The 23739-nt window shown below is 42.6% G+C and overlaps 1 protein-coding gene across 5 annotated transcripts in view; it reads right to left on the reverse strand.

The window, feature by feature from the left end:
* Positions 1 to 23739, reverse strand: part of Filip1 (filamin A interacting protein 1) — a 191258-nt gene that overhangs the window by 149624 nt on the left and 17895 nt on the right. The window contains exon 1 of one of the 5 annotated variants that reach the window (XM_031345185.1): positions 16236 to 16688. The exons of the other annotated variants lie outside the window; for them this stretch is intronic. The gene's annotated coding sequence lies outside the window, so the exon portion shown is untranslated. Of the gene's footprint in view, positions 1 to 16235; positions 16689 to 23739 lie in introns of those variants that run through there. 5 annotated transcript variants of the gene reach the window in all.

The raw sequence follows: 23739 nt of genomic DNA on the forward strand, positions 1-23739 counted from the left end.
CAACAAGAGTTAATAACAATATTATTATAATAAAAGTAATCATATCAACTTGCTCCTTGTCTCAGTGTCTCTCTCGGTCTCTGTCTGTGTGTCTCTCCCCTTTGGGAAACGGTTGGAAACTTCTCTCCGCCCTTCACCAGTCCTGTGTTTTGGAAGTGCGGCTAAGAACTTAACAGTCACATGAACACAACACCAGGTACCAACAGTTGATGTTATAACAGAGATGGCTACCGAGGATGACCTGGCGGGAAGTGTATGCAGCCTGGCCAATGCACATCCCCAGACAGGACAGAGCTGGGAGGCTCAGGAGGTCCCACCACTCAGAACAGTACTGCACATTTAACACGTAGAAGCGTACACTACTGAAACTTTCTAGGCAATATTTCCAGGTGGCATCGTGTAAGGTACCAAGTGCTTCCAAGCCGAAAAAGCCAAATGGTGCATGCGGTGTACAGCTGCGCTTCATCCAGCAGTTACTGGGTAGAAGGCAACAGCCAAGCTCAGCCATGACCACTGGTCACACTCCCATTGTCTTTCATAGAATTGTGGGTAATATTCAGCCTCAGTCCTCACGTGTGAGTATGAGAAAGGTAAAAAGATCTCAGGCTGGCAAGATGGCTCAGCGAGTAGAGCTGCTAGTCATTCATGCCTGGCTACTCAAGTACAGTTTCTGGATTCCACATGAAGGTAGAAGGGGAGAACCAACTCCTCAAAGTTTTCCTCTGACCTGCACATGTCTCACACACACACACACACACACACACACACACACACACACACGCACACACACGCACACACACGCACACACGCACGCACGCACGCACCACCTCAGGCATGCGCACATAATAGTAAGTCAGTATGTGAAAAAGCACATTTGGAAAGTTAAAGCAAGCACACATCGCTACTCATCTCGCTACTCATCTCAGCCGCAGGCTTGTCCTCATGAGGTCTAGCTGCAGGAGCTGCTTTGCTCAAAGCAGGACTCTCCCAGTGGAAAGCAGGATGTGAGCACACAGGGACTTCCATCTCTGCTCTGCCCCACCCCACTCGGTGTCAAGCATCTGGGGATCGATCATGCATCTCCCTGAGGGAGGGGCTCCCCTTAGGGAGCACATCCACCCCACATGACACTCTGTAATGTGGACTGTCAGCTTATGCTTGGACCAGAGCATCACTCAGGAAACAAGACGCTACGAAGATGCGCTTACCACTTCAGCCTGTTAAGCTTGTTTCAAAACTCCCGTCCAGTAAATCTAGCAACAACTGAGGCGAGAAGTATGCTGGCTGTTTTTGAAAATAAAAGTCTTTAGGTCTGCCAGATTTGAGAACAATAGGAGGAAAAGAAAACAATGTGCTCTCAGAAGCATCCCGTGTGTGTGCACTCTCTTGTTTTTCAGAATGGAAATGCATTTATTTTCCTTCTGATTATAAGCATATTGTCACATATTGTTGAATCATTTTTTCAGGAAGCCTGTCCCAGTTGAATTTCCCACCAGCAATATATAGCGTCCATTTCCTACTTCCACTAATATCGGAATGTTTTAATCCTTTGTTAATGTGCTGGCTAAGATCATATCAAATTATTTTAATTTGAAGTTTTAATTCCCAGGAAGGCTGAACAGTCTTCCAAGGGCTTATTAGAATTATTTATGTCATTTATCCATTTCTCTATAATGGCATTTGCTTTATAAAGGAGCTCCTTATTTTAAAGATATTGGTCTTCATTACTAAATCACAAATTGCTATTTAGATTTTAACTTTGTTCATGAAGGGTTGTTTGTATTTTTGTTTCATTTGTTTTGAATGAGACAGGGCCGCAAGTGGCCTAAGCTGGCCTTGACCTCAGTAAGTAGCTGAGACTGGCCTTGAAGTCCTGATCTTCAATACCACTTCAAGTTTCATATGTCTCTGCTCTCCAACACTAAAACTGTATATGGCTAGGTTTGGGGTTGTTTTGCTTTGGTTTTTAGCTTCTATCTTTTTTTCCCCTTAGTCTCCTCATCTGATGTAAACAGATTTTGATACCACTATGAAAGTGTTTTTGACTTGCGTAGTTCCAATTTGTTTAAGATTTATTTTACGATTTATTTATGTGTACGTCTGCGTATGCGCCTATACGCAGGTGCCCACAGAGGCCAGAAGAGGGTATCAGATCCCCTAACGCTGGAGCTACAGGCAGCTGTAAGCCACACAAAGAAGAGGGCGCTGGAAACTGAGCAAGGGTCCTCTTCGAGGGCAGGAAGCTTCCTCACTAAGCCATCATCTCTGCAGTTCCTCACCTTTGATTTTAATATGTGGTAAGGCAACGCTTTCAACTTCTGCTTCAAAATTTCCCTGGCTGCTAGTGGGGGTTTAATGGCTCAACAGCTGTTGGGCACTTAGAAGATTCAATATATGTAAATATTTTGTCAAAGTGGACAAACTTATAAAAGGCCCAAAGCAAACACTTTTGTAGGATGCCCTCAGCACCCCTCCTCAAACATGATGAGAGTGTTCACTGTTCTCAAAGAACACTAGCAGTGTGAGTGGTATGGATCAGGAAGTTCCCCGTCCACAAATGCATATTTTCTGGGCTCATTAAACCTACTACAGTCTAAAGTGTGACGAAATGTGTGTATATAGTAGACTCTCTTCATGATATTTTTTAAGACATTAAAATTATCACGTAGAGGAAAAAGTGCAACTTCCTAGCTCCACATTTACCGAGCTTTGTGTACTTGTCCCAACATCTCTCTCTGATAGCAGCAACTTTCAGTCCCATTCATTTCTGCTTTGTTCCCTTAGATCTTGTTTGCCCTGCCCTATGGGCTTGCCCGGCCCTATTTCCCTTTCAACTTCAGCATTCCTGATGGACCAGAGCAAGAATCAATTTACTGCATATACCCCTGACACCAACAAAGGTAAGTGGTCCTGGTCACATGGTAGTGAGGCCGTGTTGCTCTCAGCTGTGTCCCTGTGAGAGAGTACAGACAGTGCAATATTGACACAGCATCTCAACCTTGGCCCCTGTCGTGTTCCAGATATGAAATGTCCCTGTAGGCTCCTGTGTTTAAAGCATGCTTGTCACCTCGAGTGCTGTTTGGGAAGGCTGTAGAATATTTAGTTGGTGGATCCTCTCTGAAGTGGACACGAGAGCAGACCATTAGCCCCACTTCCCCACGCATCCAGCTTCCTGAGTGTAGACATGAGAGAACATCCAGGCCTCCTGCTCCTACTGCCATGCCTTCCCTATTTGCCGCCATGTCTACCCTGCCATGATGGACTCTGCTTCCTAAAACTATAAGCTAAAATGAACCCTCACTCCCTTAGGTCGCCACTGTCAGGGTGTTTCGTCACAGCCGTGAGAAAGCGACTGAGAGAATACCTAACTCACACAAGCCTTTACAGATATTACCTAATGACTGCGTGATGCCCACGGAATGTCAAGCGAGAGACACAAAGACCTCCTGTGCTGTGCTTGGACTTGGTATCACCTAGTTGCTTTGACACTGTATGGAAATTGTGGCTCTTCACAGCCAGGGTTGCCTCTCCTCCGTCTCAGTCCCACCTCCAAATCCTCCTTCCTGCTCAGACATGCTTTCTCACATGGTAAAATAATTCAGCTGTGTCAGTTCAGACCTACAGAGGCCAGCTGCTACCCGGGACCACCGTTTGCCATCAATGCCATGCCACTTGGATCTGTGTTCCGTCTGACATGCTCCCAGCTCAGCATCAGCCTAGCCTCCTCTCTGGCTATAGGAGCCTGACTGGGCCCCAGGACATCTCCTTCAATATGAACACATGGAGAGACTTCCCTCTAGGGTCACTGGCTTCCACATAGCTCAAATCCTTTTAAATCTCGTTCAGTAATCGAGACAGCACTGTGGGGAGTGTCTAGAAACAGAAATTGAACGGATAATGTATTCCAGCCAGGCATCCAACTGTAGGATCCCCATCTCTCATTAGCACTATGGGGAAACAAGAGCTCTGCCTTTTGTCTAATTTGTTTCTCAACTGGACAAAATTCTTCACTTCGTGAGAAACCACGAGCCACTTTCATCTGGCTGCTCCCCGCCCTTGTCCTCTCCTCTTTGAGCTCAGAGTTCCACGTGCTTGCCTTGGAAAGAGTCCATCACAGTACATCACCAGGAACACATGTGCCCACTGGGACTTTATTCCCCAGGAGCCGGGAATCTTGATGCACATTCCAGCATCGCTAAAATCTGGAGGAAGTGATGCAAGAAAAAAAAGAAAAGCTGTGGCAAAGAAGGTGAAATCAAACAAGTCCACTCAACATGTCCTCCAGGAGCGACACAGGGAGCCTCCACACGGGTGGGGAAACTCCGAGGTATTCATCAGCTGGAACTGTCAGCAAGGACATTCATGAAATGGCAGCTGTTGCTTCACCACTTGTAGGGGAGTGGAGCAATCCTAACTCCAAAATAGATTTCTGAGGATGAGAGCATTTCCAGCTAAGGACTGCAGGAGAAGCCTGGTTGTGGGATTTTTTTTTTTTTTTCATGAGCTTGTGGGAAAAGAATGAGGAGCAAACAGTTGTCCTTCAGCCTGTAGATTGTTGAGTCTTGGACTATGGTATGCAGGTATGCCAAATAGCATTCTAGCTGGCTACCAGAAAGGCGTGTGTACCATGGGAGTCTGAGTGATGGTCTGCCCCACGCACCTGGTAACATCGGCTGCTCGGGGGGTGTTGGTTGATTTTAGATTACTGTTTAGAAAAAGCATTGATATGATCACTGGAGGTACCAGGGAAAGACTCGTAGGGTTTTTTTGTTTGTTTGTTTGCTTGCTTTTTTTTTTTTTTTTTTTTTTTTTTTTTTTTTTTTTTTTTTGCTGTTTTGTTTTGTTTTGTTTTTTGGTATTACTTTCCTGTTGTGGGGTGATAAAGATGTGAAGCCTATCAATGATAAAAGCTGATTGAGAATATTTACTTTCTCAAATTCATGGTATTTAATGAGTTCAATTGAGCAAACACTGTGCAGCACTTGTAGATGATTCTAAAGTCAGTCTCAGTCATAATTGGACCCATCTTATTACAGTTTTAGTTTGCTTTTACTTATTATAAAGTAATCACAATAATATCTCTCTTCCTATTTAGTTTCTATTGTTTAGAGAAATTGATAGCACAATGTGTGTCATTGATTTAATCTTAAGAGAGGTTCGCTTAACTGGGTAATGATGATAAATTTCCTTACAGGTATTCAAAGGCCTGTTCTGTAGAACTTGAAAGTTACAGAATATGTCACATAAAAAATTCTATTATGTACTGCCTAAAAATGCAGATTTTAAAAAATTCTTCAGACTGCACTGAACCACTGATGTGTCAACCTCACATGATGGAACAGCTTGCTTCCAACGTACCTGCTGCTATGGAATAGAACTGATCAATCCCTTGCTGTGGACCATGTTTGAGAAGCTGGGGTGTGGTGTGAAAGCATAGACCAAGGACTCACAGGAAGAAGGGACAAGCCAGACTCGCAGGACAAAGCATCTAAACAGGAGTGAAATTGGTGGCTGGGATGACCGGAACAGTAAGATGAACCCGCTCCCGGCAGAAAGGCATACGGTATTATACAGACCACAAGGGGAAAAAAGGCTGGACCTAAGGAGCCAAGTCACTGGGGAAAGTCTTGACCGAAATAGGGTTCCTCAAACCAGATTACTCAGTGGGAAAAGAGAAGGCAAGGCACAGACCTAGTCCCTAGTCAAGCAAAGACCCAGGAGTGAGCACGAACCGCACCAAAACCAGCTGCCACCAGACTCTGATGCCGAAACAAGGAGCAGCTGCCATTCAACACCTTATACCCTCAGAGCAACTCCAAAATAGCTAAGTGATTAAGAGCGGATGAACACAGGCTGGGGAGTGCCTGGACTCATTTCAGACCTGCCACCTGCTTGCTATGGGGAGGGGAGGCGGCCTCAATTTCCTCGGTCTCCCAATCTGTCAAATCATTGTACATGAGTACCTGTCTCACACACCTACTTCACAGAAAATGTCAATAACTGCTAGCTGCTATAACACTTATTAGACCTGTGTGATAGAGATGAGTATACTAGGACTTGAGGCCTTAAGTTCAGGTCCTTGCTCTGGACCTAGTTTACCTCTGCACCACTTCTATAGAACCGAAGTGCAATCACAAAAAACGAACCAGGAAGCAGTTACTGATCCTGAGTCGAGACACTAAAAGCTAAGTCCATATATGATCCTGGGGTCCATTGACCTAAGAAAGAAACTTAGCCGCTAGGAGGTGTGGAAGAGCCTACTGCCAAGCACTGAACAGGCGCTGTTCCCAATCCAACGCTACCTTCGGAGGACTTGGAAACTTAATCCATGAATACAAATTATAGCCACATGAAAGTCCCCACATAGGCCAACTCGGATCAGAATCTCTGGAGCTATACACCCTTACCTGTTTAATTCTCCCATAAGAATTAGATTCATAGGATTTCATTACCATTGCATAACATGGAGAATGTAACATGTAAAATGCCCTACATGATGGGTGCGTGTCTTTGAACACTTGGTCTCCAGATGGTAGTATTGTCTTGGGAGGCTAGAACCTTTGGGGTTGTGGCCTCACAGGCAGCAGTAGGTTGCTGGGACTGGACTCTGAAGGTGGTATCTCCTTTTTGGTTTCCAGGCTGAGGGCTCAGCTGCCTGATCTACGCTCTCAATGCCACAGACCAAGCCTCTATGGCTACCATGCCTTCCTGGCCATGATGGACTGTTCCTTCAGAAACTATGAACCAAAGAAAAATTTCTCCTGGCCAGGCGTGGTAGCTCATGCCTTTAGTCCCAGCACTTGGGAGGCAGAGGCAGGTGGCCTGGTCTACAGAGTGAGTTCCAGGACATCCAGGGCTATACAGAGAAACCCTGTCTCGAAAAAAAACACAAAAAAGAAAAAAGAAAAAAAAGAAAAATCTCTCCTGTCTTAAGTTGCTTCTGTGGGTATTTCATCATGGTGCTAGAAGTGTTGCTGATACCAGAGTGATAAGAACCACCCCACCACTGGATGGTGTCCCACTTGAAGTGAGTCTACGGGTATCCAAACCCTTCTGTATCCTGGGAGAGATGGCCTCAGAACCAAATCTACAAAATCATTAACAGCATAAAACTCCAGAGCCCCCATTCCTGCTTGCTATCAGACTAGCCACAGAAGTACCAAGAGAATTAGCAAATCTTACAGAGGACTCGGTAACTCTTAAGTATGATAAATTGTTAATATCTTCCACTTAAGAGGCATTCACTAAAGACCAGTGTGGAAAGTATCAGTCAGATTTGTTGCCAAGAGAACTTTAGGGTAATTGAATGAGATGGGGAGAAGATTCCGGAAGCCATCCAGTCAAGCCCTTTATCTCCAAAGGAGAGAACACTTAAGTATTTTCCTCCTTTGACAGTGTTGTCTTTTAACTCAAAAGCAGGAGAGGAAATGGAGGGTGGGGTGAGATTCTGAATTTCTGAATTTGTTACAAGGGGATCTACAAATGAACCAGAAAACCTTAATGACAAAAAAGAAAATCACGCGCTGGAGAGATGGCTCAGCCGTTAAAGGCTAGGCTCACAACCAAAAATATAAGAAAATCACATCTCTGCCTTTAATTTTTTTTCCATCATCTTGTATGAAACAGGTCTATGCCAAAAGGAAACAGCAGCTTTGCTTCAGGAAGATGTTCAGCCTGTAAGCCACAGTACAAGTCCTGTGCATTAGCTAAGAGCATAATAGTGAGTGGATATAGGGAGAAGGCTCTAACATAGTGGCCAAGACACTGCTTTCAACTTAAAGAATTTCTCGGAGGGCAGAACTTAGTCCTATTATGCATCTTCATCCTATGTGAAACATTTTCTTTGGGGGAATTATTTGATTCACTGGGAAAATAAAGTATTTACAGACTCTGGCATAAGAAAAAGGAAAGCACTATATATGCTCCATCAAATGTTTATTAGCAACATGAAGAGAGAGCTCAGTGGTTAAGAACTCTTGCTGCCCGTACAGAGGATCTGAATTTAGTTCTCAGCCCGCACACACATTGGGCTGCTCACAGCTGCCTGGGAGTCCAACAACTGTGGCTTCCAAGGGCACCTGCAGTCACATGAACATACCTACACATGGGTATATACATAAATCAAAATAATAAAAATAAATATCACATTAAAACTCCCCCCCTTTCAAATTGTCTTCCTTTTACTTCAGACAACCCAGAAGGTAAATGCCAACCGATGAACAGAAACTAAAAAATTCCCAGTTATTCCTGAATAGTTGGATATTTAGCATCATGTAGCTCTCAAATTAAGAAGATAAAAGATTGAAAAAAAGTAGCCAGTAAAATGTCTTGGCAATGCTGCATAATAGCCATGCACTGGCTGCAGAGTGTCAGGTAGCTAGTTATGCGGGTCGTACCTTTAATACCAGAACTCAGGAAGCTGAGACAGGAGAATCACTAACTCTAGGCCAGCCTGGACTACACAGTGAGACCTTGTCTCAAATAACACAAATTTTGAAAACTGTCAGGCAATTGTTCTTAAACAGGATCTCTGATCCATTCTGCTTGATTTTGATGGGACAACTTCTTGCCAGTTAACAGTACCCAAACTGTCTTGGGAGAGAAAATCAGTGACTAAGACTAGCTTTTGTACTCTGTGCCCAGGTCTTCGACCTCTTCCTGGGTTATTAAAAACTTCATTCACTTTTGAAGCCTTTGGTTCTGCTTTGGGAGCTCTGGAAAAGGGCCCTTCAGTACGTATATTCTTTGCCTTTGGTGAGCCTTCTGCAACTACAAGGACAGTGAAGCCCTTCAATGTTGAATTCTACACTCTCCCTAAAACACACCTCAGGCACTGGGTGTGGGGGTTATTCCTTGAGAGACTTCCTGCATTTCAAAATTAATGCTCAAACTAAGGCATAAAAATGGACAAAACACCTGAATTTGAATTTTATATCTACTACTGGGCAAGTTACTTAGCATGTATAAACTTCATTTTCCTAATCTATGAGATAGGGATAAAAATGGCAAATCACTTTTCCAGTATGTTTGAGGCCCTGAGTTCAAATTCCAACACTTAAAAGAAAAATTGAAGGTGAAGTCACAGAGCTTCTATGAGAAGCAAATAAAACCATTCACATTATATGGAGTGATGCCAAGCACAAACTGCTCTTGAGTGCATACTGGCTGTTATTATCATTATTTGCATATATTATACATGGTTACATGTAAATGGTAATACACAGAGCTACTGTTATCACTGTATTACGTATCAGATCATTCTGCAAAACTTGGAGCTTGAGTGACCCCAGAATACTGGTGAAACACCTGGTATGCTGGGCATCTATTGACTGGGCAGTTTTGAAGGTGAGAATGTCTTACTAAAGTTGGGACACCCCCTGAGGAGAGAACACCCCGAACCCAGCTAGCTTACTTAAGAGCAGAGCAAGCAGCCGGCTGGGAGTAAAGCGTCTGGTTTGGTGGTTCCCAACACAGCAGATAATGTCCAAAAGGGCCACGTGTGAAAACCAAGCTTCCGTGATCCAAATACCAGCCTGCCGTTCAAGCATGTGTCCCTACCTGAACAGTCAAGGAAGGAGAGAGAGCCTTGAACAACTCCAATGTCATGTCTTAAGACTCATAGGGTAGTTAGGAGAACTCTGAGCTGGCAGAGCTTGCTGGCTCTCCCCAGTGAGTAGACCATCTTTGTTTTCATTTTCATTTCATTGTTGTCACAGTAACTGCAGGCTCCAGACACAGGCCCGGGGTGTCATTTCCTCGTGTGCCTCTAACTGCCGCACTGAAATAGCATTATGAACTCAACAATGCCTCTTCCCTTCCTGTTGTTCCGTAGCACTCCAGCCCAGGCAGAAAGCTCTAAAATGAGTTACTCGAGACGTAAGTATATTAAAGAAAAAGAAAGTTAATTTATCCCTATTACTGTGTTGCCTGTGACTCATGTGTGTCTGTGGGGGGAATTAATTTTGCAAAACCCTTACAGACAAACAAGACAAGTTGGCAGTAACTTGATTGTCTTGGTGATGTCAGAAGTCTTACTGTTTTCAATCAAATCACCTTCTAGTCTCCGATCTTTAGAAAGGAAGATGTTTTAAGAATGCATTTGAGTGACCCTCCTATGTCCATTTTGTGGCTTTCCTATACATTTTCTTTACGAAAGTAAGGAATATATAGTTCACTTATTGAAGGGTCTGGGAGGACTGCCGCTACAATGATGACAAAAGAAAAAGAGCTATTCCTAAGTGCAGACACTTAAGGTCCTCAGCCACAGTGCAGCAAGCACTGTTTACCCCTGCTTAAGATAAAGCAACAGGTAGCAGCATTTAAGCAAGAAACTCGAACTGGGAAAAAAAAAATCCTTAAACCTTAAATGCTCAATTCAAGTCAAATTACTTGAGATAAATCCTGTCCTAGCTTTAAAATATCCTTTGGTTTGTCTTCCACGGGCCCCCAGAAACACATAAATCACCCAGTATTACACACACTGACACCATTTCCCAAAAAAGGACAAGCAACACAAACTTACGCCATGCTTCAGTGTCACTGTGGCTTAAACGAAGCCCGCAGGGGTGGGGAACACAGGGCGCTAGCAGTCTCATGACTTCATTTCTCTGCCCAGAGTTTCTCAAGTTGTCCATCGGATGTTTAACAGTAAAACACTACTCAATTCAGGGTTGACTTTCCTCCTGAGTTCTGCCACAACAGGATGCCTGGCCTTTGAAATTAAGCTGCTCCAGCTACTACCAGCGAACTTGTATTCTGCCAACTGCCTTTCCCTTTTCTCATTAGGGAAAGAGTGAGATTGACCATTTAAGGAAAAGTAATATAACTCGGTTTGCTTTCCTAAGTTCTTATATTTTGGCCTTAGAACCTCTGCAGGGTATTTGCAAAACCAAGAACAGGACTTTCTCCCTGCCCCCACCCCGCCTTTCCACATGTATGTCTTCCTCCTTGCTTCATTCTTTCCTTCTTCACACCAGGTTTTCCCTGGAGAACCTGGGATTATTGGGATAATTCTCAATCCCAGCTTGCCACATCTTCATCACAGACTCTTCCTGCCAACTAGGGAGCTGGGATAGAATTGGCAAGTCTAAACTGTAGCCATCCCTCACAAAGTTCACTGCTACTCTCTCGACTTAGAAGCTCACCCCTGGTAAGAGTGCTTCATATATTGTTGTCAAGTTAGATGCATCCGATGTACTGCATTGGCACAAGCATCTCTGTAACTTCTGTTCATCTGGCGGTAGACTTTCTTGTCATTTTTAAGACTGACTAGAGTTAAGAGCAATGAATAGCAAGGATTCATTTCGACTTGGTAAGGTCATAGTTAGCCTGACGTGACCTTTTGTTTTGTTTTGGTTTTTGGTTTGTTTTTTTTTTCAGTTTATCTATTACTAAGTTAGTGAAACAAAACAGAACATCTAAGGAAAGAAATAAAGAAAAACAAATTTAATATCATTCCCCCTCCATAGTCTTCACTGCTATGCATTACCCAGTGTAACTGGATGTGGAAGAGACAGCCAAGCCCTAAGTATAAAGACATTTTATCTCCAAGTGCAAATATAGAAACAAGAACAGTCTATCCTGTGGGTGATTTCTTAACCTTTTTAGTAATGCTTCTAGAAGACACAAGACTGCTGAGTGATAACGGGGGTTGGGGGAGGTGCAGCATAAATTCCATCTGGAATTATTGGCTGCTCTTCAAATTGTGTCTGCTTAGGGCACCCAGCAGCAGAGAATGTCCCAACCCAGATTCCAATGTAAAGAATGAGTTCCCCTGCCTTTCTTACCATGGGGAACTTCAGTTTACAAGCTATCTGAGAACTAGGATTAAAATAATTACACTTAAAATGTGACGAGAAAGGTGAGTCTGGATTTATCTATCGAACTCATACCTATCAGACACATACCTACGTATTAGCTGTTCAATCCTCATACAACTCTATGAGGACAAAGCACTGCAACCCTCAGGTGAGGAAGCTGAAGCACAGGGACCCTGTCCAAGGCCAAAGCAAGCTGAAATCTGAACCCAGGTCATCAGGCTTGCCTGTTACTTGCTGTTCCTGGCTCCTCTTTTATGACTGGGTCCTTACTATTAGATCTTTTATCAGATTCAAGAAAGCAAAATTGATTTCATTAGCTTATCTTTTATTCTGTTGGCATGTATTAAAATATTGCAAAATTAATTTATAATGTAGGTTTTATATCACTTTTCTAAATTGTTACCAATAATTTTTTCTTTTAATCATTCTTATTAACCTAAGCTTGCCTATCAGACCCATAGCATTTCATTTAAAAACATAAAGTATGGATTAAACTCTAAAATACCCTAATTCTGAGGCATCCATTATCCTAGTATTATCTTTTTTTTTTTTTTTTTTTTTTTTTTTTGAATGCTCATCTGTAGGCCGGAGAGAAGGCCCTGCGGTTAAGAGTACTGCCTGACTTTGCAGCGTTCCACTCCCAGCACTCAACAGTGATGGTGGGAAGCTCAGGGTTCCAGGGAATTAAGTGCCCTCTTCTGGTTTCTTCAGGCATCATCACCCATATGGCGGACATTCACACAGATACAAACACATAAACATAAGTAAAAATAAGTCTTGGGTGGGGGTGGTGCATATGGAGCACATATGTTTCTAGCAAAGGATGAGTTCCATTCTGAACACCTTTGTCAGGCAGCTCATAATGGCCCTAAAACTCCACCTCCTGCAAGATCCTGCACCTCTGGCCTCACCAGACACCAGCCTGTGCACACATACACACACACTAAAAACAATGATAAAAATGTTTTAATGAGAAATGCTCATCTGAAACAAAAATAGAATATAACACAATGTACACTACTTAGACTGTTTAAACCCCAACATCTCACTCCTAAAGAATAACTAAAAACTATAAACCAGGCAGAGACCACTGCTTAATGAATATATTAACTATTTCATGAATCCCAATAGAAAACCACCTTAGACTATGAAGAGAGCCTGTTTGTTTTGGTGAATACAGAGCAAATAGCTTCAAAAGCCTCCTGCATTCTTGCCCTCTCTCTGTAAGGCTGCAGGTTTCATAAACGATTGAAAGTAGTACCAAGAAACATCTGTGTTTTAAATACGTAAGAAGGAAATATTTTAAATGACCATGATATTTAAATGTTTTGTTGTTCATGGCCAGCGTTTAATCCATGACTCATAGAGTCATGATTTAAGTGAATTGACCAAAGGTAACCATACACAAAATCTGGCCTTAAAAGACAATTTTAAAAAATATGAGCTACAGAATTTAGAGGCTTAGAAGTTTCAGCTCATATACAGAATGCAGGTAAATAGACATCCTTCTGGTATCATATGAGAGGCATGCAATATAATCCTCACTGTCAGATGTGTAAACACTGTTAAACTTGGCAAAACTATTTTTCAGTGAGAAAAAATTTAGGTAAGACACTTTTAGCCATACTTCTAGTTGGTTGTCTTGATTTTACACTTCCTCACATAGTCATCATTAGAAATCTGGAACCTAGGAAGTTAATAGATCGTCCACTGTGTACATGTGGCCAAGGCACTCCAGAGCTATCAAGATTTCACAAAACAATCCCAGCTTGAATAAGGCCAAGCCTTCCGTGAAGTACGCTAACTGAAACAGCGTCTGAGTGTCCAAACTAAGGAGTCACTTCCAAAATCACTGTGAAGATGGGAGGTGATGGTCTGAGTCTGAGAAGATAAAGAAGGTTTCTACAGTAGAGAAAGTGTGTCCCAGGTGAGGCAAGCAGCAAGAAAAAGAGCAAAGTCTTCAAATGTCCACTGTGCCTGTGTGTGAAGAACGGTCCTTAAGCTGAAGTGCCTGAAGCCAGGGGACCTTGCTGCTGAATAGTGGGAATGAAACTGGAAAAGTTAAGCGGGTATCCGGCGATGGAAGATTTTCTAAATGCCCACCCTTGGTGTTTGGCAGCAACAAGGCGTTGGTTGTCCACTGGATACCCAACGCATAGACAGACAAGCACAGCAAGGTGGAGAGATATCTCCCTGACACCAGCAGCATGGTTTCCATGGTAATGAGGCTGAAAGTGGGCAGCAGTAGCATATCCAGGCAAGAACTAAGGAGAACAGTGGAGTCCAACTGCTCTTCTGAAGGAAGGAAAGAGAGGACACCCCAAAACAGCACACAAACGTGCACTCAACTGAGTCAGGGAATGGATGCTGTGCTCCTGGACTGTGACTTTTTGTTCAGAGAGTGGAGGAAACCATGTGGTTTAACCTTAGTACTTCCTAACTCTCACCAGGAAACTTAGAACCGTGAAAACAATTAATGATACTCAAGACTCCACTTCAGCAGACACGGCATTCACTCTGGATGGAGCACTGTGCTGGTATCTAAAAGGTGTATCACTGATGCCAGAGAGTATTGAGTGCCTCAAACTGATGGTACATTCTGACCTTCCAAAGGCATGTGGAAGCCAGTGATGTAACCCTTCCTAGGACTAAAAGCATCTACTTCTGACTTTGTATAAGTCTCTCAAGACAAAGACATTTCATCTCCAGCAAAATACCATGATTTTCCTCTCCAACTCGGAGGACACCAGCATGTCCACTCACTATCGTGTGCATGTAGGTTACGTAGGATTAGCTTCATTTGTTTTGTAAACTAAGCATATAATCAGAACTATGTAGCATGATATACATTGAAATGACAGCATTATTTCTTTTGCCTAACACACACTGTTTAATCATCAATTGACTATAGGAACATTTGCTTTAAAAGGCTTACATGTTATCATTTGTCAAAAAGAGTCTTTTCCAAACTGGTTTATGGAGGCCCAGATTTTTTTTAATGATTTTTTTTTTTATTTTATAGTATGTGCATTGGTGTTTTGCCTACATGTATGTCAATGTGAAGGTATTGGATTCTCCTGGAAATGGAGTTACAGACAGTTGTGAGCTGCCATGTGGGTGCTGGGAATTGAACTTTGGTCCTCTGGAAGAGTATCCAGTGTTCTTAACTGCTAAACCGTCTCTTTGGCTCCTGCAAATTCTTTTTTTTTTTTTTTTAATTGACAAAATAGACACAAATAAGTTTTTTGTTTTGTTTTGTCTTTAAAGACAGTCTTACTCTGTAGCCAGGCTAGACTAAAACTTACTATGTAGTTACTATGTCACTCAGATTAGATTTGAACTCACAGCAATCTTCCTGCCTTCATCTCTCCATTGCTGGATTACAAGCATGAGCTTCCAACTGAACATTTTTTAAGATCGATTAACTTAAAAAAAAAAAAAGTTCTTCAGTATTTTCTTTGATCTTATTCTTAGGTTTATTCATCCAAACTCTCTAGATTATTGGAAGAAATAATCCATCCTCTTATGCAAATTTGGCCCCAACTACACACCACCAGGACTGTACCAGTGGTTTGTAGCCACAAGCTGTGAGACTAACATGAAATTGTTCTGTGTAAGCAATTCTGATTAAAGTGCATGTCACCTTCTGGAAAGGGAGACAATATACCCTCAGAGGATTCTAGAACTTCCTTCACACAACTGGAAATACACTCTTACTCACATCCACGCAGCTTATGAAAAGATTGGGGGATTTTCCTTTAAAAAAAAAAAATTCTAAGTTTCTTAAAGCAGCAGCTATTATCTGCATAAAGGCAATCACTCAATTTAATTAGTTTAAGTAACACAACATTCTCAGTGAATCAGCAGCAGGCATATTTTGTGCGAGTCAGATGCATTTGGGCAACTGCAGGCAAATGAGGTCAGAACCAGCACAAGGTGTCCCGGTGCAATCAGAGAACCCAGCAAACCGAGCCCACAGAGAAGCGGGTCAACAGCACAGCCACGCGGGACAGCACACAGGACTTTCCTCAGCTACCTCACAAGCTGCTTAGCTAGTTTCAGTAAAGAAAAGCTATTTTGTCCCTGGGGAAATGTCCCCTCCATGGCTTAGCTAGCTACCCTGGTTGTACTTTCGTCATATTTCTATTACCTGCAGACACATGAATAACTGAGCAGGGCTAGCTTGGTGACTATTAAGATATCACAAAATGTCTTTAAAAGGGAATCGGTATGACTGTGAGAAAGAGAAAAGGTTTTTGATCTTTATTTTTTTTAATAATTCACACTGATTCTAATAATTCCTACACGTGCAGGGGTCAAGCAAGAAACAAAGCAGAATTGGAGCGAACCTTCTTGTGGAAAGAGATTTCTTAACAGTAAGTAGCTACTTGGGGGGCACGGGGGGGGGTGTCTTACCTGTTGTCGTCTCCTTTAACCAAAGGTGTGTCCTTTCTCCGTTGGTTTATCCCTTGAAGAACCCAGTGGCTTGTCCCACAGCCCAAGACTGAGTCCTGAAAAACTAGCCAGCCCAAAAGAAGACTGAGGAAAAAAAAAAAGCTTTTCCCACTCTGCTGGGACTAGCCAGTAGCTGAAGTCATACAGGAAACGGACAGAGTAGCTGCAGCTTCTCCTTCAGTCAGGATCAGCAGGAATTGGAAGTCGCCTATCTCCCACCCGGACTTTTGTTTCAAAGTTTTTTCAACTGTTGCTAGGTGTTGTTGGGTTCTGAGATTAGGTTTCTCCTCCGCTGCTCCCCGCACACTGTCAGAGCAGTGACTTTGTTGGGGCGCTGAGCTGCGCGTGCTATATTTAACCAGTGTTCTCAGCGAGGCCAGCCTGTCAACAGCTGAGAAGTTTGCAGCCGGCCCTGCTTAGTTCCTAGGCAGCTGGGTTATCAGCCCCGCATCCCCGCTCACCCCGGAAAGATCCCGGGAAGCCCGCAGACCCTTTTAAGGACCTCTGCTCATTTCACAGAGGTAATTACTGTTTGCAGACTGCGAAGTGGGACTTGGCTTTTTAAATCTGAGAAGAAACAGAGCGGCAGTTGTCTTGGGCAGAGCAATTTCCCAAGGCAATATCCTTCTCAATTAGACTCTTAGATAAGTGTTTTTGTTTTTTTTTAAATGCATTTAATAGTGCGCTGCAACGGTTGAGAAAAGTCACAGTAAGAAATCATTTCCAAACAGCTTTCATCATCGGAGAGTTATATTTATAACTTGATCCCTTACTCTTAAAGGATGTGTCCTGCTGTATATATGAGTGTTTTTCAAATAAGGCTACCGTAAAGGAATGTCGACAGCGCTAGGAATATGAAAGTAAAGGCAGGAAGGAAACTCTTACTATTTCCACTCAAGCCATTCATTCAAAGCAGCCCATGGCAAACACCCCAGAAACACCAGGGCTGGAGACCTCGCTAGTGGTTGACAAGCTTGAGTCACCATTAACCCTCCATCCTCCAAAACCAGTGAGCAAACACCTCCAACTTAAAACTTCCAGGCTCGAGCTTTTTCCTCTACTTCATTCTGTATCGTAGAAAAGTCTGAGCCTCCCATGTTTAAGATCTATAAAATATGTGTGCTTGGTGCTCTAATTTACATATGGGAAATGAATGGCGCCTCAGGGCTGCCTCAGAACCTTCCTAGAATATTGCCCTGACAAAGCTCTTTTTACAATATCTTTTTAAATATTGTTTGTTCAGGCTCAGTTGTCTTTTGTTGTTGTTGTTTTGTTTTTTTGGTTTTTCAAGACAGGGTTTCTCTATGTATCCCTAGCTGTCCTGGAACTCATTCTGTAGACTAGGCTGGCCTCGAACTCAGAAATCCACCTGCCTCTCACTCCCAAGTGCTGGGATTAAAGGCATGTGCCACCACTGCCCGGCCAGGATCAGTTTTTCTAGGTCTGAACTAACCATTAAATAAAGGGGAGGGGAGAAGGAAGGAGAAGTGGGGGAGGGAGGGAGCACACAGGTGAGATGGCTCAGTAGGTAAAGCATGAATGCCAGCCTGCAACCCACATAAAGACCGCAGGAATGTTGCCCTCTGACCTCTACATCTGTGCCCTGTACACATGCCTACATAGCATATACATACATTGACGATAAATAAATAAAATGTTTAAAGAGAGAAACTGCTGTTTAGCTTTTGTGTGAGGGTAGCTGCCCCTTCTAGAACAATAATCGACACTTCATTCACAGTCCCTACGCCGGACTGCCTAGTCACATTCCCTAAAAGTAAATTCTGATATAGGTGGAAATTATGAGACCAGGCTATGGATGATTCAGAACCATCAGGAGAGCAGAGGTTGTTGTTTTCGTTGGGTGCCCACCTGTAAGAACCTAGAACATTCCAACAAAAGAATAATGGGGCTATTTCTTCCACAAATATCCTTACAGAGTGTTTGGATTTGTTTTGTAGTATAGAAAGTGAATCCTCTGCTGTTACTTACTTTAGTCTTTGGATTCGCTGGCCATTATTGCTATTAGTTTTAAACAATGTGGGAGTAAGCCAAAGCGTATAGGATATGACTTATTATAATCAGATACTGTTGCCACCTTCAAACTCTGTTCTTTCGTTTTTTTTCTCCTGAGACGGAGTCTTTGCAGTGCGGACTGTTCTGGATGTGTAGACCAGGATGGTTTCGAACTCACAGAGCTCTGCCTGCCTCTGCCTCTGCCTCCTGAGTTCCTGTGTGCTGAAGGAAGGCATGAGCCACCACACCTAGCTGATGAAACTGTTCTTAACTATACTAGGCACACAGACCTAACTGATTAGTATTCTACATACAGCACATGCTCACAGTCTCCCCCCCCCGCCGTGTGTGTGTGTGTGTGTGTGTGTGTGTGTGTGTGTGTGTGTGTGTGTGCATACCATGAGTTTATTTCCAAGGCTTTCCCCTCAGGAACAATTATTCAGACTAAAGCATTTCCTACATAACCCACAGAGGAAGCAGTGCCAGTAAAAATTACTAGAAATTTGTGATTTGTGTACAGTCAATGAAGACCTGATTTTCAGCACATAGTGTTCATACATGACTGCTCAACTACATCCTTCCCCACAGTCTTAAGTGTGATCACTCTGGGAACCTCTTGGAGAGTAAGCTTAATTTCCCAACTTCAAGAGTGAGTCACGAAGAAGATTTTTTTTTTTTTAAGATCACTATCATTTTGAGAAAAAGCAGGTGAATGAAATAGCTGTCAGCAGACTATCTCTAGATCCATTTCTAAGACCACATCTCCCCCCTTTTTTATTTTAAAAACCATAGTGATTTAATAATTTTCAAACATGAAAACTTATTACATTCTTCACTACATTCATGACTAACTGATATGTTTACTTTGGCAACATACAAGACTAGAGAGGTTTCGTTCATGATCAATTTTCCATACAGATTCTGTCCTGTTGATATTTAGTGCCCAACTCTGAGATTTGAGTTTAAGCCTATCAATAGCAGAAAATATCTCTTGTTTCTTGCTGAATATCCAATAATACCAGGGAATTCACTTTCTATAATACAAAATAAAACAAATCCAAAAACCATGGATATTTGTGGAAGAAATGGCCCCATTATTCTTTGGCTGGCATGTTCTGGGCTCTTACAGGCACACTAGGTTGTTTCTACTCTTCTTTGCTGCATTGTGGACTGTAGCCATCCATAAACCAAGTCTACAGAAGTGAAATGATACATTCCCAGAGTTGTCTTTGGTGGTTTTCAACTCAGAACTGTTGTGTGTGGTATGGATGTCAGGAGTGTGTATTATTTTTCAAAGCTATCTCTGCCTTTGTAAAAATAAATAAACCAACGCACTCCAGATGGTTCCAGAAAGAATTTTCAAAGAAAAAGGAAAGTTTAAAGCATATGAAAGTGCTTCTAGGCCCTGTACACACAACTAGGCATCATTAGGCACAGATGCACATGATGGAAAGAAAGTAAAGTGTTCTGATACATGACTGTCCTCCCAACACTCGGAAGGCTAAGGCAGTAAGATCAGCAATTCAAAACCAACCTTTGTTTGAGGGTAGCCACGGCTACCTGAGACTTGTCTCAGAACACCCACAAAATAGTGTCAATAATAATAATAAATAAAAGGATAAAAAGAGACTCTTGGGCTGGTGAGATGGCTCAGCGGTTAAGAGCACTTACTACTCTTCCAGAGGTCCTGAGTTCAATTCCCAGCAACCACATGGTGGCTCACATCATCTTGTAATGGGAACTGATGCCCTCTTCTGGTGTATCTGAAGAGAACAATGGTGTACTCAAATACATAAAATAAATAAATAAATATTTTTTAAAAAATAGATTTCAGGACACACACACAAAAAAACTTAAGTCACCATGATAGTCATTTTTAATTATCAGCATCACCCAGTCTAGAGTCACCTGGAAAGAGAATCTCAGTAAAGGACTGTCTAGATAAAGTTGCCCTGCATGCATGTCTGTGAAGGACTGCCTTGATTGTGGTAACTAATGTGAGAAGATTCAGCCATCTGAGGAAGGTGCTACCCCTGGACCAGGTTGTATAAAAAAGCAAGCCAATAAGTGCATTCTTCTATGGTCTCTGCTTCAGTTCCTGCCTTGAGTTCTGTGCTGACTTCATGGTAGACTATAAACTAATCACAGAAATAAACCCTTCCATCCTCAAGTTACTTTTGGTCCTGGCGTTTTATCACAGCAATGGAAAGCAAATCAAGACAGCCTCAGAAGACAGGGTGGGAAGTACATGAATGTGGCGTGTCTCCCCGCCCCCATGGCTATCCCCAAGCTGCTGTCTGCTGTTTCCTGAGGTTTGCTGCTGTTGCTGCCTGCCGAACAGCTCGAACAGCTCCCTTTTCCAAGCTATCATTCTTCTGCAGCTAACCCCACCGAGACTGGCTACCACTGGCTCTAAACCCCTAGCCCCATAAAATGAAAACTCCAGAGGCTTGCAGTTTATCAGCCAGATTTATAACAGCAAATCCTCAACTCCCAAAATGCCCACACAAAGAACTCAAAACTCAATTGATATTTGTTGGATACAGGTCCCCCTACCTGGATGTCTCTTTGCAGAACCTGTTTGCTTCAAGACAGGATGTTATGTTCTGCGAGAAAAAATGTCCTGCCTTTTGCAGTTCGGCCAGGTGGTTCATAACCATTTGCAGGTGGTTATGAGTCAACCCCAGTTGGGGGTTTCCTCCTTGTGTTTTTTTTTAAATACCCCCCCCATGCTGCTCAGTATAAATTGAGCAGAGAGGAATAAAGATTGGCATTCTTCCTTGACGAATGACCGAGTCTGTCTCTCCTGTTAAATCCTCGAGGCCAACGCCCGACTCTTGGTACCGTGACAGTACGGGCGCTGTCTGATATTGATACAAGCTGCACACCTAGACTAGACAGATGTGTCCTACATTATTCAACGTCTATCTGTGAAATCCCCACGTGATTCTGGCTTAGGTTTCATCCTCTCCTTTAGGTTCCATATTGTCTCCTCGTGTCCGTGTCCGCGTTAGTATGTCCGTGTGTCCGTGTGTGTGTGTGTGTGTGTGTGTGTGTGTGTGTGTGTGTGTGTGTGTGTGTGTGTGTGTGTGTGTGTGTGTGTGTGTGTGTGTGTGTGTGTGTGTGTTCCTTCTCTAAAACTTTGAGCTCTGCCTTCTTTTTCCATTGCCCAATCACAGGCTTTAGCCTTATCTCACTATTTAAGATTTTGCCGGGCCTCACCTGCTTACAGACCGCAATCACACATTAGAGCTGAAATACTCTACAGGCTGTGAAGCACCACTCTATAAGTCTTGATACAACCCATTGTAATCATTAGTTTTCATGAACTGTAGCTATCTGCATTGAGTCCCCACAATGCCAGCCCCAGTAACGATCAATCAGCTAAAGAGGAGCGAAGGGCTCCTGAACCATAGAGTATCTATAGATTCTGGGAGGCAGAAGATCCCGAGCCTTTAGTTGCCTATCTTCTGAGTCGACCAGGTTCCGATAAACAGCTCTGAAATCCTGATCACACAGACATATGGGCCTTGTTAATCGTAGTAGATCAAAAAACAGACAGATAGACAGACATGTACTTGAGAGAGAGGGAGTAATTCGCGGGCAAGGAAGGGTGAATGGGGTAGTAGGGGAGCAGGAAATAAGAGTGGTCGGAATGCAAAGTGTACTTACATGAAATTATAAAAATATACATCTAAAATTAAATATATATACATATACATACACACACACACACACACACACACATATATCCTGGAGTTGGGCATGGTGGTGTACAACTCTAATCCTTGTGCTTGGAAAGCAGCAGAGGCAGGGGGGATCTCTGTGAGTTTGAGTCCAGCCTGATCTATACAGTGAGTTCTATCTAGGACAGGCACAGCTACACAGTGAAAGCCTGTCTCAAACAACCAAACATATATCCTAGGCTGATGAGGTAACTCTGATGATAGTGGCTTCAGACTAAGGATCTGAATTAGATTCCTGGAACCCACATGCTGGGAGGCAAGAAGAACTAATTTCAGTAAGTCATCCTCTGGCTTCTCACCTGCTCTATGGCATAAACATACACACGTAGAGAAATAAACATAATTTTTTTTTCTTAAAGTCTTGAGGATAGAGAGATGATTTCAAAATTAAGAGCACGTGCTACTGTTTCAGAGGACCAGAGTCCGGTTCCCAGTGTCAGGCATCTCACCTGGAGGACTCTAGCTCCAAGAGATCAAACCCCCACTTCTGACCACCAAGGGGACACACACACATAGGTGCCCGTGTGTACACACATACACACACATACACACACATAAATAAATAAAAGTAAAAACTTCAAAAGACAGAAAGTTTTATTTCTAAACACAAAAAAGAAAGAAGAAAATTGTCATCCATGAAATGCTTGCTGAAGCCAAGCAGAGTTCTGAGAGCTAGACATGTACTGACTCGCCTAGGTCTTAGGGCAATCGCCAGTGTAGGAATGATTGTCTGCATGTGGTAGGCAACGGAGCCTAGGTGCAGGGACACAAAGCAAGTGAATAAGGTCACAAACTGGTCTTTAAGTAGTAGAACCAGTACTTACGTCAGAGACTATGGTTCTGAAAATGTGTGGTTTGAACCTCTCAGTTCCCTCCTGTATTCAGTAATTATAGTAAACACAGTCATTACTTACATGATTTCTGACAGCTAAATCCTCTGGACTTTACTATCTCTGAATACATATACTTTTAACAACAACAACAAAAATGTTTTGTTTTGTGGTACTGGAGCTTGAATCCAGGGCACAAGTGTAGTGAGCTCTTAAGGAGTACATTCAGAATCCCATAGCTTGGAGGACAGAAATCCAGATCATTTCATTAAAAACATAGTTTTAAAGAAAGTAAAAACCCTCATTGTAACTCTACTCCCGTTGAATACCAAAGACAAGAAAACTGGACTGAAAAGAAATAAGTGCTTTAGTTAAAAAAAAAAAAAAATGTGTACGTATGAGCTATTTAGCACTTTCTCTTAAAAAGAGCAATTAATAATGGCTTGGGAATGAATCTGTTTACTGCTCAGGGAAATTCTAAAAATGTCTTTTTTTTTAAGATTTATTTATTATTATAAATGAGTACACTTAGCTGTCTTCAGACACACCAGAAGGCATCAGATTTCATTCCTGGTGGTTGTGAGCTACCTTGTGGTTCCTAGGATTTGAACCCATGACTTTCTGAAGAGCAGTCAGTGCTCTTCCCTGCTGAGCCATCTCACCAGACCCTAAAATTGTCTTTTAAAAATTCACTTTGGGTCTGTGGTTTGATAAGAATTGAAAACTGTTTGTGACCTATGTGTTCATAACCAAAACCTCGCAAAGACAAAAACAACAAGAAAAAAAACAAAAAGGCATTGGAGAGAAATTCACATTTGGTTATTTGGTGTCAGAACAATGCTGGGTTGTTGTTGTTGTTTTTTTTTTTTTCTCCTG

This window comes from Mastomys coucha, unplaced genomic scaffold (genome assembly GCF_008632895.1).
Source record: "Mastomys coucha isolate ucsf_1 unplaced genomic scaffold, UCSF_Mcou_1 pScaffold23, whole genome shotgun sequence".
NCBI classification, from domain to species: domain Eukaryota; kingdom Metazoa; phylum Chordata; class Mammalia; order Rodentia; family Muridae; genus Mastomys; species Mastomys coucha.